This window comes from Globicephala melas, chromosome 1, assembly GCF_963455315.2.
Source record: "Globicephala melas chromosome 1, mGloMel1.2, whole genome shotgun sequence".
NCBI classification, from domain to species: Eukaryota; Metazoa; Chordata; class Mammalia; order Artiodactyla; family Delphinidae; genus Globicephala; species Globicephala melas.
Window position 1 is genome coordinate 38,423,092 of NC_083314.1, and position 18,130 is coordinate 38,441,221.

The window sequence follows — 18,130 nt, forward strand, 5'->3', positions numbered from 1 at the left end:
ATGGTGTGTTAGTTTCTGCTTTATAACAGAGTGAATCAGCTATACATATACTCCCTTTTCCCCTCCCTCTTGCGTCTCCCTCCCACCCTCCCTATCCCACCCCTCTAGGTGGTCACAAAGCACCGAGCTGATCTCCCTGTGCTATGCAGCTGCTTCCCACTAGCTATCTGTTTTACATTTTGCAGTGTATATATGTCCATGCCACTCTCTCACTTTGTCCCAGCTTACCCTTCCCCCTCCCTGTGTCCTCAAGTCCATTCTCTGCGTCTGCGTCTTTATTCCTGTCCTGCCCCTAGGTTCTTCAGAACCATTTATTTCATTTTATTTTTTTTAGATTCCATATATATGTGTTAGCATACGGTATTTGTTTTTCTCTTTCTGACTTACTTCACTCTGTATGACAGACTCTAGGTCCATCCACCTCACTACAAATAACTCAATTTTGTTTTTTTATGGCTGAATAATATTCCATTGTATATATGTGCCACATCTTCTTTATCCATTCATCTGTCGATGGACCATGTGTTGGCTTATGTTTGATTCTGTATTTCTATATGTCTGACAACCAGTACAATAAATTTCTGTGGAGTGTTCAGAAAAAGAAAAAAGTGCTAAATAGATAGCTTCTAAGACAACATTTAAATCTGAACAAAACTATTTATCTTCTGCTCTTAGAGAATTTTTTCTCTGTATTACCATGCTTCTCAAAGTTAGTGTCTGTGTTGAATTGTTGCTCTGTCTTGGCCTTCTTTCTTTCTCCACCTGCTCAAAATCTCATTGCTTGTTTTTGGCTTCTGTTTCAAAAACAACTAGTGTCAAAAACAGCTAGTGTATGACAGTTGTGAGGTTAAGACTCATAATTCTGTCTATCATCTGTCTTGTCGTAAAAATAAAATACTAAAAGAATGTATGTGTTCTGTCTGTGCTGTAGTGTTAATGTTCTCTTTGCTTAGGTGTTGATATTAACTGTATAGAGAAATCATGTGATTGTGGATTACTTAGGTGATTTTAGCTCTAATTTTGTAAGATGTAATAATATATGAGTGAGAGGTACTTTCATAATTAAACATTTATTCTTATAGCTTTTGAATAATTACTACTTCTTCTTGCAAGAATATTAGCCTTTTGGCAAGGGAAAGTTTTAATCCAGTTAAAAAATTTACAGACTATGGTTAAAACATATTCAAAGCTTAATTACAGTTCATTTTCATGGGTAATAATAGAAAATTAGAATTCTGCATGTAGAATTTAGTTTCACAGCTAGTTTTTCAGAAACTGATCAAATCAATACATTGAGAGAAAAATGACCAGTATCACCAAACTGACTTTCTGAGAACTAAGCCCTGAGTTTCCTTGAGGGTAAAACTTAAGTTTGATATTAAGATAAGCATATAGTTTGATCAGTGAACAGTGGAAAATATATGAAGGGTTGAAAAGCATGAGTTCTTTCTACTAACTAGTTGTGTCAGTTTGGATAAATTATCTAATCATTTTGAGCATCAGGTTTCTTGTTTGTAAGATGAGAGAATTAAAACAAATGATCTCTAAGGTTCTACCCAGCACTATATTCTCTGATTCTACTAATATATATTGGGAGAAAAGTTAATGGATTTTAGGTGAGTTTTGTATGCTTAGCATATGACATTTTGTTGTGGGCATTTATTATGTTTTCTCACTCCTTCGTACTTTTTTCAGCAACCTTCTAATGTCTGAGGAAGTCCCAACTAAGTCCCACCTCCCTAAGTTAAGCTGTATAATTCACTTCCCTAGTTTCACTGGTAGCTAGAGCACGAGCCATGTTACCTAGACGCTCCACTCATATTCATCTCTAGGAAACCTCAGCACAGACTGAACAGAGAAGCAGATGCTGCACTCAAATTATGTTCTCATCAGGTTGAAGGAATCTGATATCGAGTCATCAGTAATTCTGAAATAGATTTGCTGGTACAGAAATTGTATTGGTGCTGAACGATAATAAATAATAATTACAGGAAAGAAAAGACCTTGGCATAGAAGTGTCCAGTAGAAGCAGTAGCAGATTTCCTCACAAGGTCAGTTCTGCAGTATGGTTTTAGGGTTTTTTTCTTGAGAAGCTTAGCCATAAACCTGGTTCTCTAGTCATACCACTCCCTTTAATAAATTGCTGTTCCGCTTAGACAGTTAGCTTCCAATGATTTCAAATAAGAACCCTGACTGGTAAATGTTGAAATAGCCATATGGTTTAGTATTTACTTGCTTTAGTCAGTTCTTAAGTTATACTCAATAGTTAGAATGTTGTCAGTTACCCTTCCTACCATGGTATATCCCTCTCATAAGCTGAATTTTTCTCATACACTCAACTTGTTCATATGGCATTCTTTCCTAGTGTATAACCCCAGTTACTTTCTTCACTTGCATTTTTGGTACCATATAGTAATCTCTCTATTACAGTTATCTGGAATAGCCTCTCGCCTTTTCCTCCCTCAAGTTTTATTTCTTATTAAATTTATTAATAATATTATATGTAGTCATTATGATTTATTAATAATGAAACTTTATTCTTTCTCTCATAAACATAGAACCCTTCCTGTACAGACAGTACTTAATTAGTATAATCTATGCAAAGTAGTCTGTCTAGCTAGAAAATTGGGACTTCAGTCCTACAATTGCAAAGCACTGAATTTGGCTAACAACTTGAATGAGCTTGGAAGTAGATTTCTTCATCAGAGCCTCCAGATAATATCCCAGCCCAGCTGAAACTTTTATTCAGTCTTGTGAGACCCTAAGTGGGACATCCACCTGAGCTCATTTGGACCCCTGACCTACAGAAAATGTGTTGCAACTTAAGTTTTAGTGATAGAGGGTACTTAATATGTGCCTAGATGTCTATAGTTCATTAAATCTGGCTCCATATTTCATTTCTGTTTGAACACATAAGAGTTATAGGAAGTAGACATGGGAGTGGGTGGGATTGTCTTGGGTGAGAAGAGAAAATCCTCAGGAATTCCTAGATGTAAAGATTGGAGAAAGGTGGGGTAGAGTAGGAAGAAAGAGATAGTAAAATATCACAAAATCCAAGAATGACGTTTTTAAGGAAGGAATACTCAACTTCGTCAAATGCTCCAGATGGAACCAATAATCTGAGTGCTGAAAACTGTCCACTGAATTTAGGATATGCAAGTAATGGGTAGCCTTAGAGAGACCTGTTTTGGTGGGGTAGAGGGGTCAGAATCCAAACTAGAGTGGCAATCATGTAGACAACTCTTCCACCAAGTTTGCCTGTGAAAATAGAGAGGGGGGGGTTCAGGAAAGATGTTTCTGAGGTTAGGGGAGATTTGGGCATGCTTAAATACTAATGCAAATGGTAAAATATGGAGTGTAAGATATAGGAGAGCTAATTGAAGACAGCTATTAATTGAGGTCTGGGATGAACAGAGAGGCAAAAATGTTATGAGTATTTTCAAGCCATTTATTTTAATTGTAGACCATGACATCTAAGTGGAATAAAGAGAGAAGTGAAGCTAGAAGGGGACTGATAGGCAGGGGAAAGTAGAAAGTTTAGTGGACTGAAAGTTCCAAGGATATCAAGGAACAGATGTGAGGGTAGTAGTTGAGCAGGAATTATGGAAAGATAAGGGGCTGTGGTTAGAGAGGAGAATGTTTTCAGTTAATGTGATGTGATGAGAAGGGTTCAGAGTATGATGGTGGGAGTGGGCAGCTGAGATGGAATAAAAGGTAAAGACACTGGAGATGGATAAGTTGGTCAAGAGAGACCAGGTTCTTGGATAGGTTATCCACATGGACATTGATTGAAGTCACAAAAGATGGTGGCAGCAATTGAAATGTGAGAAAAGATAGAATCAAGGATCGTTGTTCTCAAGAAATGATGAAAAAATGTTCAGGGAATGAAGAGGAAATGTCTAGGAGAGAATATCTATGAAGACAGGATAACAAGAGCCTTAACGGAAATTAGTTATTCTTTTCCACAATTTTAGGGAAGCAGTGTTTGACAAAGCAGCAGAGAACTTTGCTTCTTGACTCTGAGACTCTTTGGGTATGAGAGAATAACCAGGATGAAAAGTCTACAGAGGGTGATATATCCTCAGGGAAGAATTGAAATTCAAGTAAAGCAAGGTATTGAGGGTTCAGGGAAGAAACTCAAGCTCTGGACGAGTCTGTCATAGATCAGGAGGGCCAGAAGGCATAGTAAAAAGATTCTGAAAAGGAGGAGCATGATGGAAGTTTGTGTTACATAAGGGAAATTGATTCATCAACATGTTCAGATAAACCTAATCATTTAAAAATTCTTAGTAAGTTCCATATAACATTATTCCCTGATAGGTATCACCATGCTTAAAACAGCTCTATTAGGAATATTTTACAACCTGGTATTCAATAAGCATGCATCTCAGGGTAATCAAATAGGAACACATCAGGATTTGCTTTATTTTTAACTCATAATTGACTAATTAGGGACATACATACTTATATAATTTCTCATTCAAGAGTACAATGCCACAGTTTCCTAAGAGTGATCACCCTTCCTCATGACTTACAGCAATGATGGGCTTATTTTAGACTCTTGTATTTTCCACCTTTAATTTCTAAAATCCCTGTATCTCAAAAACAGCCTGTATTTATATTACTGGATTAAATTAATTTAGTTTGATATTTGTACTATTACTTTTATTTTTAAGAGAGGTAAATTATTGCTCAGACATAATTGAAATATGTGCTCCTCTAAGAATCATACTTTAGTCTCTATTATTAGCAAGTGGGTTTTATTTCTTTATTTTTAAAGTGGAATATAGTTGCTTTACACTGCTGTGTCAGTTTCTGCTGTACAGCAAAGTGAATCAGCCATACATATACATATATCGCCTCTTTTTTTGGATTTCCTTCCAGTTTAGGTCACCACAGAGCACTGAGTAGAGTTCCCTATGCTATACAGTAGGTTCTCATTAGTTACCTATTTTATACATAGTGTATACATGTCAGTCCCAGTCTCCCAATTCATCTCGCCCACCCCCTTTCCGTCTTGGTATCCATATGTTTGTTCTCTACGTCTGTGTCTCTGTTTCTGCTTTGCAAATAAGATCATCTTTACGATTCCACATATATGCATTAATAGACGATATTTGTTTTTCTTTCTGACTTATTTCACTCTGTATGACAGTCTCTAGGTCCATCTATGTCTCAGCAAATGACACAATTTTGTTCCTTTTTATGGCTGAATAATATTCCATTGTATAGATGTACCACATCTTCTTTATCCATTCCTCTATCAATAGACATTTAGGTTGCTTTCATGTTCTGGCTATTGTAAATAATGCTGCAGTAAACACTGGGGTGCATGTATCTTTTTGAATTATCGATTTCTCTGGGTATATGCCCAGTAGTGGGATTGCTGGGTCATATGGTAGTTCTATTTGTAGTTTTTTAAGGAACCTCCATACTATTCTCCATAGTGGCTGTATCAATTTACATTCCCACCAACAGTGTAAGAGGGTTCCCTTTTCTCCACACCCTCTCCAGCATTTATTGTTTGTAGATTTTGTGATGATGGCCATTCTGACTGGTGTGAGGTGATACCTCATTGTAGTTTTGATTTGCATTTCTCTAATAGTTAGTGACATTGAGCATCTTTTCATGTGTTTGTTGGCCATCTGTGTATCTTTTTTGGAGAAATGTCTATGTAGTTCTTCCACTCATTTTTTGATTGGGTTGTTTGGGGGTTTTTTGATATTGATCTGTATGAGTTGTTTGTATGTTTTGGAGATTACTCTTTTGTGAGTTACTTCGTTTGCAAATATTTTCTCCCGTTCTGAGGGCTTTTTGTCTTGTTTATGGTTTCCTCTGCTGTGCAAAAGCTTTTAAGTTTAATTTGGTCCCATTCATTTATTTTTGTTTTAATTTTCATTACTCTAGGAGGTGGGTCAAAAAAGGTATTGCTGTGATTTATGTCAAAGAGTGTTCTGCCTATGTTTTCCTCTAAGAATTTTATAGTGTTCGGTCTTACATTTAGATCTTTAATCCATTTTGAGTTTATTTTTGTGTATGGTGTTAGAGAGTGTTTTAATTTCATTCTTTTACATGTAGCTGTCCAGTTTTCCCAGCACCACTTATTGAGGAGGCTTTTTCTCCATTGTATATTTTTGCCCCTTTGTCATAGATTAGGTGACCATAGGTGCGTGGGTTTATCTCTGGGCTTTCTATCCTGTTCTGTTGATCTATATTTCTGTTTTTGTGCCAGTACCATACTGTCTTGATTACTGTAGCTTTGTAGTATAATCTGAAGTCAGGGAACCTGATTCTTCCAGCTCCATTTTTCTTTCTCCAGATTGCTTTGGCTATTTGGGGTATTTTGTGTTTTCTTACATATTGTACGATTTTTTGTTCTAGTTCTGTGAAAAATGCCATTGGTAATTTGATAGGGATTGCATTGAATCTGTAGATTGCTTTGGGTAGTATAGTCATTTTCACAATATTGATTCTTCCAATCTAAAAATATGGTATATCTCTCCATCTGTTTATTTCTTCTTTGATTTCTTTCATCAGTGTTTTATAGTTTTCTGAGTACAGGTCTTTGGCCTCCTCAGGTAGATTTATTCCTAGGTATTTTATTCTTTTTTGTTGCAATGGTAAATGGGATTGTTTCCTTAATTTTTCTTTCTGCCCTTTCGTTGTTAATATATAGGAATGCAAGAGATTTCTCTGTATAGTTTTGTATCCTGCAACTTTACCAAATTCATTGATTAGCTCTAGTAGTTTTCTGGTGGCGTCTTGAAGATTTTCTATGTATAGTATCATGTCATCTGCAAACAGTGACAGTTTTACTTCTTCTTTTCCAATTTGTATTCCTTTTATTTCTTTTTCTTCTCTGATTGCCGTGGCTAGGACTTCCAAAGCTATGTTGAATAATAGTGACGAGAGTGGACACCCTTGTCTTGTTCCTGATCTTAGAGGAAATACTTTCAGTTTTTCACTATTGAGAATAATGTTTGCTGTGGGTTTGTCATATATGGCCTTTATTATGTTGTGGTAAGTTCCCTCTATGCCTACTTTCTGGAGAGTTTTTATCATAAATTGGTGTTGAATTTTGTCAAAAGCTTTCTCTGCATCTATTAAGATGATCATATGGTTTCTATCCTTTAATTTATTAATATGGTGTATCACATTGATTGATTTGCATATATTGAAGAATCCTTGCCTCCCTGGAGTAAATACCACTTGATCATGGTGTATGATCCTTTTAGTGTGTTGTTGGATTCTGTTTGCTAGTATTTTGTTGAGGATTTTTGCGTCTGTGTTCGTCAGTGATACTGGCCTGTAATTTTCTCTCTTTTTTTGAATTTTATTTTTATACAGCAGGTTCTTATTAGTTATCTATTTTATACATATTAGTGTATATATGTCAATCCCAATCTCCCAATTAATCTCACCACCACCCCCAACTCTCCCCCCTTGGTGTCCATATGTTTGTTCTCTACATCTGTGTCTTTATTTCTGCCTTGCAAACTGGTTCATTTGTACCATTTTTCTAGTTTCCACATATATGCGTTAATGCACGATATTTGTTTTTCTCTTTCTGACTTACTTCACTCTGTATGACAGCGTCTAGGTCCATCCACATCTTTACAAATGACCCAATTTCGTTCTTCTTCATGGCTCAATAATATTCCATTGTATATATGTACCACATCTTCTTAATCCATTCATCTGTCGATGGGCATTTAGGTTGCTTCTGTGACCTAGCTATTGTAAATAGTGTTGCAGTGAACATTGGGGTACATGTGTCTTTTTGTGTAATTTTCTTTTTTTGTGACATCTTTGTCTGGTTTTGGTATCAGGGTGGTGGTAGCCTTGTAGACTGAGTTTGGGTGTGTTCCACCCTCTGCAATTTTTGGGAAGATTTTGAGAAGGATAGGTGTTAGCTCTGCTCTAAATGTTTGCTAGAATTCGCCTCTGAAGCCATCTGGTCCTGGACTTCTGTTTGTTGGAACATTTTTAATCACAGTTTCAATTTAATTGCTTGTGATTGGTCTGTTCATATTTTCTATTTCTTCTTGGTTCAGTCTTGGAAGGTTGTACTTTTCTAAGGAGTTGTCCATTTCTTCCAGGTTGTCCATTTTATTGTCATATAGTTGCTTATAGTAGTCTCTTATGATCATTTGTGTTCTGCAGTGTCAATTGTAACTTGTCCTTTTTCATTTCTACTTTATTGATTTGAGTCCTCTCCCTTTTTTTCTTGTTGAGTCTGGCTAATGGTTTATCAATTTTGTTTATCTTCTCAAAGAACCAGCTTTTAGTTTATTGATATTTGCTATGTTTTCTTTGTTTCTATTCCATTTATTTCTGCTCTGATCTTTATGATTTCCTTCCTTCTGCTAACTTTGGGTTTTGTTTGTTCTTCTTTCTCTAGTTCCTTTAGGTATAAGGTTAGATTATTTATTTGAGATTTTTCTTGTTTCTTGAGGTAGGCTTGTATAGCTATAAACTTCCCTCTTAGAACTGCTTTTGCTGCATCCCATAGGTTTTGGATCGTCGTGTTTTCATTGTCATTTTCCTCTAGGTATTTTTTGATTTCCTCTTTGATTTCTTCAGTGATCTCTCGGTTATTTAGTAACATATTGTTTATCTTCCATGTGTTTGTGTTTTTTACATTTTTTTCCTGTAATTGATTTCTGCTCTCATAGCATTTTGCTTGGAAAAGATTCTTGATATGCTTTCAGTTTTCTTAAATTTACCAAGGCTTGTTTTGTGGCCCACGATGTGATCTGTCCTGGAGAATGTTCCATGTGCGCTTGAGAGGAAAGTATTTTCTGCTTCTTTCTGATGAAATGTCCTATAAATATTAATTAAGTCTATCTTTTCTAATGTGTCATTAAAGGCTTGTGTGTCCTTATTTATTTTCTGTCTACATGGTCTATCCATTGGTGTAAGTGGAGTGTTAAATTCCCCCATTATCGTGTCACTGTCGCTTTCCCCTTGTTTGCCTGTTAGTGTTTGCCTATGTGTTGAGGTGCTCCTGTGTTGGATGCCTAAATATTTACAATTGTTATATCTTCTTCTTGGATTGATCCCTTGATCATTAAATAGTGTCCTTCCTTGTCTCTTGTAATACTTTCTATTTTAAAGTCTATTTTGTCTGATATGAGTATTGCTACTCCAGCTTTCTTTTGATTTCCATTTGCATGGAATATCTTTTTCCATCCCCTCACTTTCAGTCTGTATGTGTCCTTAGGTCTGAAGTGGTTCTCTTGTAGACAGCATATATATGGGTCTTGTTTTTGTATCCATTCAGCTAGTCTGTGTCTTTTGGTTGAAGCATTTAATCCATTTACATTTAAGGTCATTATTGATATATATGTTCCTATTACCATTTTCTTAATTGTTTAGGTTTGTTTTTTTAGGTCTTTTTCTTCTCTTATGTTTCCTGCCTAGAGAATTTCCTTTAGCATTTGTTGTAAAGCTGGTTTGGTGGTGCTGAATTCTCTTAGCTTTTGCTTGTCTGTAAAGCTTTTGCTTTCTCTGTCAAATCTGAATGAGATCCTTGATGGGTAGAGTAATCTTGTTTGTAGGTTTTTTCTTTTCATCACTTTAAGTATGTCCTGCCACTCCCTTCTGGCCTGCAGCATTCCTACTGAAAAATCAGCTGATAACCTCATGGGGATTCCTTTGTATGATATTTGTTGCTCTTCCTTTGCTGCTTTTAACATTTTTTCTATGTATTTAATATTTTTTAGTTTGACTAATATGTGTTTCAGCATGTTTCTCCTTGGATTTATCCCATATGAGACTCTCTGTGCTTCCTGGACTTGGTTGACTATTTCCTTCCCCATGTTAGGGAAGTTTTCGAATATAATCTCTTGAAATATTTTCTCTGACCCTGTGTCTTTCTCTTCTTCTTCTGGGACCCCTATAATTCAAATGTTGGTACATTTAATGTTGGACCAGAGGTCTCTGAGACTATCCTCATTTCTTTTCATTCTTTTTTCTTTATTCTGTTCCATGGCAGTGATTTCCACCATTCTGTCTTCCATCTCACTTAATCCGTTCTTCTGCCTCAGTTATTCTGCTACTGATTCCTTCTAGTGTATTTTTCATTTCAGTTATTGTGTTGTTCATTACTGACTGTTTGTTCTTCAGTTCTTCTAGGTCCTTGTTAAACATTTCTTGTATCTTCTTGATCCGTGCCTCCATTCTGTTTCAGAGATCTTGGATCATCTTTGCTATCATTACTCTGAATTCTGTTTCTGGTTGATTGCCTATTTCCTCTTCATTTATTTGGTCTTGTGGGTTTTCACCTTGCTTCTTTGTCTGCAACGTATTTCTCTGTCATCTCATTTTGTCTGACTTATTGTGTTTACGGTCTCCTTTCCACAGGCTCCAGGATCGTAGTTCCTCTTGCTTCTCTTGTGTGCCACTTGGTTGGTGAGATTGGTCCAGGGGCTTGTTTAGGCTTCCTGGTGAGGGACTGGTACCTGTGCTCTGGTGCCTGGAGCTGAGTCTTTTCCCTCTGATGGGCAGGGCCACGTCTGGTGGCTTGTTTTGGGGTGTCTTTGAGCTTAGTATGATTCTAGGCAGCCTGTCTGCTGATGGGTGAGGCTGTGTTCCTGTCTTGCTAGTCGTTTAGCATGAGGTGTCCAGCACTGGAGCCTGCAGGCAGTTGGGTGGAGCATGGTCTTGGCGTCAAGATAGAGTCTTCATCCTGCCTTCCACAGACTGTGTGCTGTATTCTCCTTCGATCCCCCAAAGGTCGCTTTCTGTCCCAGCTGATTTCGCACTGTGGGGTTTTTTTCTGATTCCAGGAACCTCTCCTCACCTTCAGCTTCCTGCCAGGGTTGGTGGTCCCTTTATTGATTCCTCGTTTCTTTTTTTCTTTCTTTCATTCTACCCAGTTGTGAGGAGATTTTTCTTGTCCTTTTAGGTATCCAAATTCTTCCACTAATGTTCAGTAGGTGCTCTGTGAGAATTGTTCCATTTGAATGGAAACAGCTGAAAATAAATAAATAAATATATATATTAAAAAAAAAAAGAAAAAAACTTACACCTAAAACTAAGACAACACTGTTAAACAACTATACTGTGCTATAAAATAAAAGTCTTTTAAAAAACTAATCATCTATTTTCATATTCGCTACAAATCACATACTACCATTGTCAATAAAAATCTACATTTTCTAAATGTAGATTACACTTCTTCATCATAAAGCAATTTAAAATTAATACTTCATGATAAATTAATGATCACAGTTAAAAATGACTACATCAAAGAGAAAGCTGCATGTATGTAATTCAGTTTCCTAGACAATAACAGTAATGTGAGTCATGGCTCACTTTAGTATAAAACTAAATAGTTATAGGCCTATTTAGAGGCAGTTATTCAAAGAGAAAGTAAGTGAACATATATCACTGGTAGAGGGGAATAACTAGTCTCACATGAAGAACTGTTAATCAGATAAATCAGTGAAAGGGAGAAGCTAAATTACAGCATAGAAGGACGCTTTTTGTTTAAATCAGAGTCTTAGTTTAAATGTTAAGTTTAAACTTAGTTTAAAAAGAAGTCAAGTTTAAATGTTAAGTCTCAAGAAGTTTTGAACATGCAGAAGAATTGAGTGGGAGAAACTAAAATTTCAGTGACTAAAATCATTTGTTTTTTATATCTAGTCTGGGGAACGAAAAACATCAAACATCTTAACTGGCGTTCATTTAGTTGAACAATCCAAGTGCTAAACTATAAACTATCAAGGACCAACTCATACTTCATTTTTTTTGTATTATTTTTTCAAAAAAAGCCAGAAAAGTAAAGTATAAGTGTAATAAATATTACAGGTAATATTTTCCTTTTCTGCTCTATTTTATTTTATGCAATTAATTTTTCTAAGATACTGATATCAATTGTTTATAATACTAATGAGAGAAATTAAATGTTTTTTGGAAAGAGAGTACTATTTGATCATTTTAGAGTGGAGTAAAGATTATGATAGGTAAATTTGGGTCCAGGTGAGCAACATATTCTATAATTAAGAACATTAAAATGCATTAAATGGAGCAAGAGGGGATAAAATAGTGTTTTCTAAAGAAACACCGTGGAGAGAGATATAACATTCAAATTCTAAATATCGACCACGATTTTTTTTTTAATTTATTTATTGGCTGTGTTGGGTCTTCGTTGCTGCACGCGGGCTTTCTCTAGTTGCGGCGAGCAAGGGCTCCTCTTCATTGTGGTGCACGGGCTTCTCACTGCAGTGGCTTCTCTTGTTGCAGAGCACGGGCTCTAGGTGTGCAGGCTTCAGTAGTTGTGGCTCGTGGGCTCTAGATGTGTGGGCTTCAGTAGTTGTGGCTCGCGGGCTGTAGAGCGCAGGCTCAGTAGTTGTGGCGCACAGGCTTAGTTGCTCTGCGGCATGTGGGATCTTCCTGGACCAGGGCTCGAACCTGTGTGCCCTGCATTGGCAGGCGGATTCTTAACCACTGCGCCACCCGGGAAGCCCTTGACCACTATTTTTAAAAATTCTTTTGGAGCATCTATAAGGTGGACATCCTGAACACATGCCTTCTTCCTCATTACCAACAGCTGTGAAATATATATATTTTACCTTAAAGAAGCACTTTATTACATTACCGCAAGCAATTCCCTTTCTTCTGGATTGTTTCACAGTAATAAAATAGTTGTATCCACTGTGCCTCTTGTTCATTATCTTAGGCTTTTCGTAAATGGATGATAATTAATGAACAATACCATTGAGTGAGCTTGTCCTTGAGGCCTTCCCTTTAGAAATAAAAGAAATACCAAACAGAAGCAACATTTTTTTTTCCTAGTCATTCTCCTCATCGTGTTAATATTAAATAGCAGGGTAGTATCCAATGGGCAACTGTATTTTGAAACCAAAATCCTTAATTCTAGGATTTTCACATTTAAAGTCTTGACAGATAATTTAAAATAGTAGGTTCTTCATTGGAAAAACAACATTAAAGTGCTAAATATTAATTTTGAAAAATCGTAGATATGAAAATCTATTTTATCAGAATATATTTTATAAAACAACCAGTAGTATTGGTATTGATTAAAGTTTTTTCATCTGAATTAGGAGTATTGAGGATGTTCCTTCCTAAAGAGTTGTGGTTTTAGCTGCTGTGACATTTATTTTGAGGTTGATGGGGTTGAATGCTGCTTTTCCAGGGTGATGCCTATTTAGGCATACAGTGGGAATTTAAAGAGAACTGATAAATACTAATTACAAAAACGTTTTCCTTTCTGGAAAATTTGAAATTTAATTTTAAAAAGAAGCAGTTTTTACATTTGATGCATTTATGTTCTTATGGTAGAATATGAGCTTAAGACATACTGCATTCAGGTCTAGGACAGAGGAACTTTATTTTTAAAAAATTATACTTGAAGGAAACCTTTTATTAGTGGGTTTTCTGTCTCATCATCACATTTGTTTTATGGACTCTGTAGGGACATGTAATGAGCCAGAAAAAATATCTATTTGACAGTTACATTTTCTTTTATTCTCTTCAAGGCAAGGAACAACTCTGGTCAAAAATGATTGTACATTTAAGCTTGTATGTAAATTTCTGATGCTATTTATATGAAGCAGGTATATTTAAATGATTTCTATCCCTGAAAATGAGCATGGCTCTGCAAGTACACTGTGTGCTCATTCATTACTGGGAACTCCTATTTGAGTGAAATACACATTTTTAGGTGTTGAGCATGCAAAGCTGTTGTTGTAAAAAAGGCTGATTCTGCATAGTACACATGTTAGCAATTGGGATACTCTTGGGATACGTGACCTAAGTACTTCCCAAGGTCGTGATGATTAAATGAGATGAGGTATGTGAAAACCTTCATAGACTAGCAATATGAGTTGTGAACCTGAAATAAAATATGTATTCTTTTGTTTTTTTCCTTGGCTGCGTCAGGTCTTAGTTGCAGCACGCGGAATGTTTTTGTTGCGGCACGCAGGCTTCTCTCTAGTTGTGGCCTGCGGGTTTTCTCTCTCTGCTTGTGGCATGCAGGCTCCAGAGCGCGTGGGCTCTGTAGTTGTGGCACGCAGGCTCCAGGGCCTGTGGGCTCCATAGTTTGTGGCATGCGGGCTCTCTCATTGAGGCGTGCGAGCTCAGTTGTTGTGGCACACGGGCTTAGTTGCCCCCGCAACATGTGGGATCTTAGTTCCCTGACCAGGGATCGAACCTGCGTCCCCTGCATTGGTGGGCAGATTCTTTACCACTGGACCACCAGGGAAGTCCCAAAATACGTATTCTTAATATATTTTAATCATTCTGCCATTATTTATTGTTTTATAGTTTAAAGATATCCTCTGGTCTTACAAAAAATAATGACTTTTGTCTTCCCTTTTCCTCTTTGACCTAGAATTGTTTATATAGGCTATATCTTACCTACTTACAGTGTTGATTTTGTAGTCTGTCACTTTGGGGCAACTGATAATTAGAGTAGTACTGATTACATTCTTTTGAAGCAGAAAAAAGCTAGTAGAGCTAATTGGAAGTGAAGACAAGTCTGGTACACATAGATTTTTAATTATCTCATGTTACATAATCAAAGTATATAATTTATATAATCGAAGTTATATATCTCTTAATATTTCCATATTCTACAGTAATAAAATAAACTGAACTTTAATTTGGCTCATTTTTAAAGGAATACGATAGCATTTAGTTGATACAAAATATCATGTATTATAAGTACATTTTTCATATTAGTCAACTTACCTGGGGGGGTGGGTATATTCTTCTTTGAAATGAAAGCTGTCATTGTCCCTTAGCTATATTCAAGTTCTAAAACTGTATTCTTTATACTAACTCACTTGTGGTTTGTCATAAAAGGTTTAAAATTGCTTGATAGTGGAAATTTATAATTTTAACACTGAAATTGTTAGATTTTCAAGATCAAGTTTATATTTGCATTTAGGAGGGTTGGTATAGCATAGAGGTTCTGAGGTCCCTGGTTCCACGTCTTGGTTCCCCACTTCTTCCTAACTATGTGTTCTTGGGTGAATACTCAACCTCTGTGTGTCTCATTTGTAAAAAGGAATGATAAAAAAAGAGTTAATCCATGTAAAGAACATCATCTGGCACAGAGCAGGAACTCTAAATGTTATAAATTAAATAACATTAGACAAATGTTAACTAATGTTGTTTATTGGGTCTTATTCATGTGTGAATAAATTTGGTCTGAATTAAGTGCTAGTTCTTAAGTAAAAATTTACATTGTCTTTTTCAAGTTTCAAAATCAGAAGGAACATTGCAGTCTGGAAAAGAGGAAAATAAAAGTGCTTTTTTTAAATTAATTTTTATTGAAGTATAGTTGCTTTACAATGTTGTTAGTTTCTGCTGTACAGTAAAGTGAATCAGCCATATGTATACATATATCCCTATTTTTTTTAGATTTCCTTCCCATTTAGGTCACCACAGAGCACTGAGTAGAGTTCCCTGTGCTATACAGTGGGTTCTTACTAGTTATCTGTTTTATACACAATAGTGTATATATTGTCAATCCCAGTCTCCCAACTGATCCCACCCTCCCTTCCCCCCTTGGTATCCATAAGTTTGCTGTCTACATCTGTGTCTCTATTTCTGCTTTGCAAATAAGTTCATCTGTACCAAAAGTGCTCTGATCCAACAATACAAAGAATGCTTAGTCCAACAATACAAGTAGCTGGTAAAATAATTTTTTTAGGAACTAAATATAATTCAATCCTTGAATGTTTTTAAGATACAGCTTTTTAGAAATATATTTTGAGTAATTGTTAAGAACTCTGAATTATAAATATTATTTAAATACACTTATTATTTTCAGGCATATAGAGAACTGCGTATTACATTAGCAAAATGTATAAGGCAATAGGCTAGGTTATTCTGAGATAACAAACCCTGAAACTTTTAATGCCTTATAAACAACAACGGTTTCTTTCTCACTTGTGCTGCATGTCCGTATTATGGGTCAGTTATGGCTCTATTCCTTGTCGTCTTCATTCTGGGATCCAAACTGATAGGGGAGGATCTTTCTGAAACTTTGCTGGTTGTCAGATAGAGGACGTGGCAAACTAATCCTTATCTTTTAAAGCTTCTGCCCAAACTTGACACATGCTACTTCCACTGACATTTCAAGGGTCTAAAGCAGAGGTTGGCAAACTTTTTCTATAAAGTGCCAGAAAGTTAACATTTTTTAGGCTTCACAGGCCACATATGGTCTCTGTCACTTGTTCTTTTTATTCTTTCACCCTTACCTAACTTATTTTATTTGTTTATTTTCTTCCAGTTTTATTGAAATACAATGGACATACAGCGCTATATTAAGTTTAAGGTGTACAGCATAATGATTTGACTTACATACATTGTGAAATGATTATCATAGTAGGTTTATTGAACATCCATCATCTTATATAGATACAAAATAAAAGTAATAGAAAAAAATTACTTTTTTCTTGTGATGAGAACTCTTTTAGGGTTTACTCTCTTAACAACTTCCATACATAACATACAGCAGTGTTCATTATATTTATCATGTTGTACATTACACCCTAGTACTTATTTATCTTATAACTGGAAGTTTGTACCTTTCGACTGCCTTCATCCAGTTCCCCCTCCCTCTAACCCCCACCTCTGATAACCACAAATCTGATCTATTTTTCTATGAGTTTGCTTGTTTGTTTGTTTTAAAGTATAACTGACCTACAATACTATGTTAATTCCTGGTATACAACATAGTGATTCAATATTTCTGTACATTTCAAAATGATAACCAGGGTAAGTCTAGTTACTCTCTGTCACCATACAAAACTGTTACATAATTATTGACTGTATTCCCCACACTGTACGTTTTATACCCCTAACTCATTTCTTTTGTAACTGAAGGTTTGTACTTCCTAATCTTCCTCACTGATATCTCTTCTCCCTTCACTTCACTTCCCTCTGGCAACGACCTGTTTGTTCTCTGTATCTATGACTATGTTTCTGTTTAGTTACGTTTGTTCATTTGTTTTGTTTTTTAGGTTTCACATATAAGTGAAATCATACAGTATTTGTCTTTCTTTGTCTAACTTATTTCACTAAGCATAATACCTTTAGGTCTATCCATGTTTTGCAAATGGCAAGATTTCATCCTTTTTTATGGCTGAGTAATGTTCCATTGTATATGTACCACATCCTCTTTATCCATTCATCTACTGATGGGCACTTAGGTTGCTTCCATATCTTTGCTATTGTAAATAGTGCTGCAGTGAACATAGGGATGCATATATCTTTTTGAGTTAGGGATCCTAGAGCTAGTGTTAGTCTGGTAGTGGGCAGGGCCATTCCTGACATGACTGGCTTCGGGATACAGGGTTTTCTAGAGCTGGTGGTACCTACTGGTGGTTAGGTCCAGATCTCAGGGCAGCTGGCTAAGGGGCCCAAAGTGTCCCAGAGCTCGTGTTGGCCAGCTGGTGGTCAGGGTTGGGGCCCAGGGCATCCCAGGGTATTGCCAGCCTGCTAGTGGGTGGACTGCATCTTGACATGGCTGGCTGAAGGGCCATGGTGTTGGCCCACTGATGGGTGGGGCTGAGGCCTAGGGAGTCCTGGGGAATGCTGCCCAACCCTTCGTGGGCGATTCTAGGTCCCTGAGTGGCTGGAGGCTCGTGGTGTCCTGTGGCAACTGGCCTGCTGATAGGTAGGGTTGTGTCCCCACCCAGCTAGCTGCTTGGCCTGGGAAGACCCAGGACTGGTGCTGACCAGCTGGTGGACAGGGCCGGGTCTCAGCACTTACAGGCTAGAGGGGGGATTCCAGAATGGTGCTTGCCAGCACCGGTGTCCACATGGTAGAAAAGGCTCCCAAAAATGGCTGCAGCCAGGGTCTCTGTCCCCAGAGTGAGTCCCAAAGGCATCCTGCCTCTCTACGAGGCTTGCCAAAACCAGCAGGTGGGTCTGACCCAGGCTCCTTTCATATTACTTCTTCTGCCCAGGGTCTCAGAGTGTGTGAGATTTTGTGTGTGCCCTTTAAGAGTGGAGTCTCTAATCCCCACGGCCCTCTAGGTCTCTCAAAAGTAAAGCCCCACTGGCCTTCAAAACCAAATTTCCTGGGGGCTTATCTTCCCAGTGCAGAACCCCTGGGCTGGGGGCCAGATGTGGGTCTCAGACCCCTTGC

At 37.0% G+C, this 18,130-nt stretch overlaps 1 protein-coding gene and 1 long non-coding RNA gene across 2 annotated transcripts in view; one reads left to right on the forward strand and one right to left on the reverse strand.

Moving 5' to 3' along the window:
* The window catches only part of SYT14 (synaptotagmin 14), a 229,924-nt gene that overhangs the window by 163,105 nt on the left and 48,689 nt on the right, over positions 1 to 18,130 (forward strand). The window lies entirely within an intron of this gene.
* Positions 4,764 to 18,130, reverse strand: part of LOC138842342 (uncharacterized) — a 125,804-nt gene continuing 112,437 nt past the window's right edge. Inside the window, exon 3 of the long non-coding RNA XR_011376749.1 lies at positions 4,764 to 10,977. This is a non-coding gene — a long non-coding RNA (uncharacterized lncRNA). The remainder of the gene's footprint in view (positions 10,978 to 18,130) is intronic.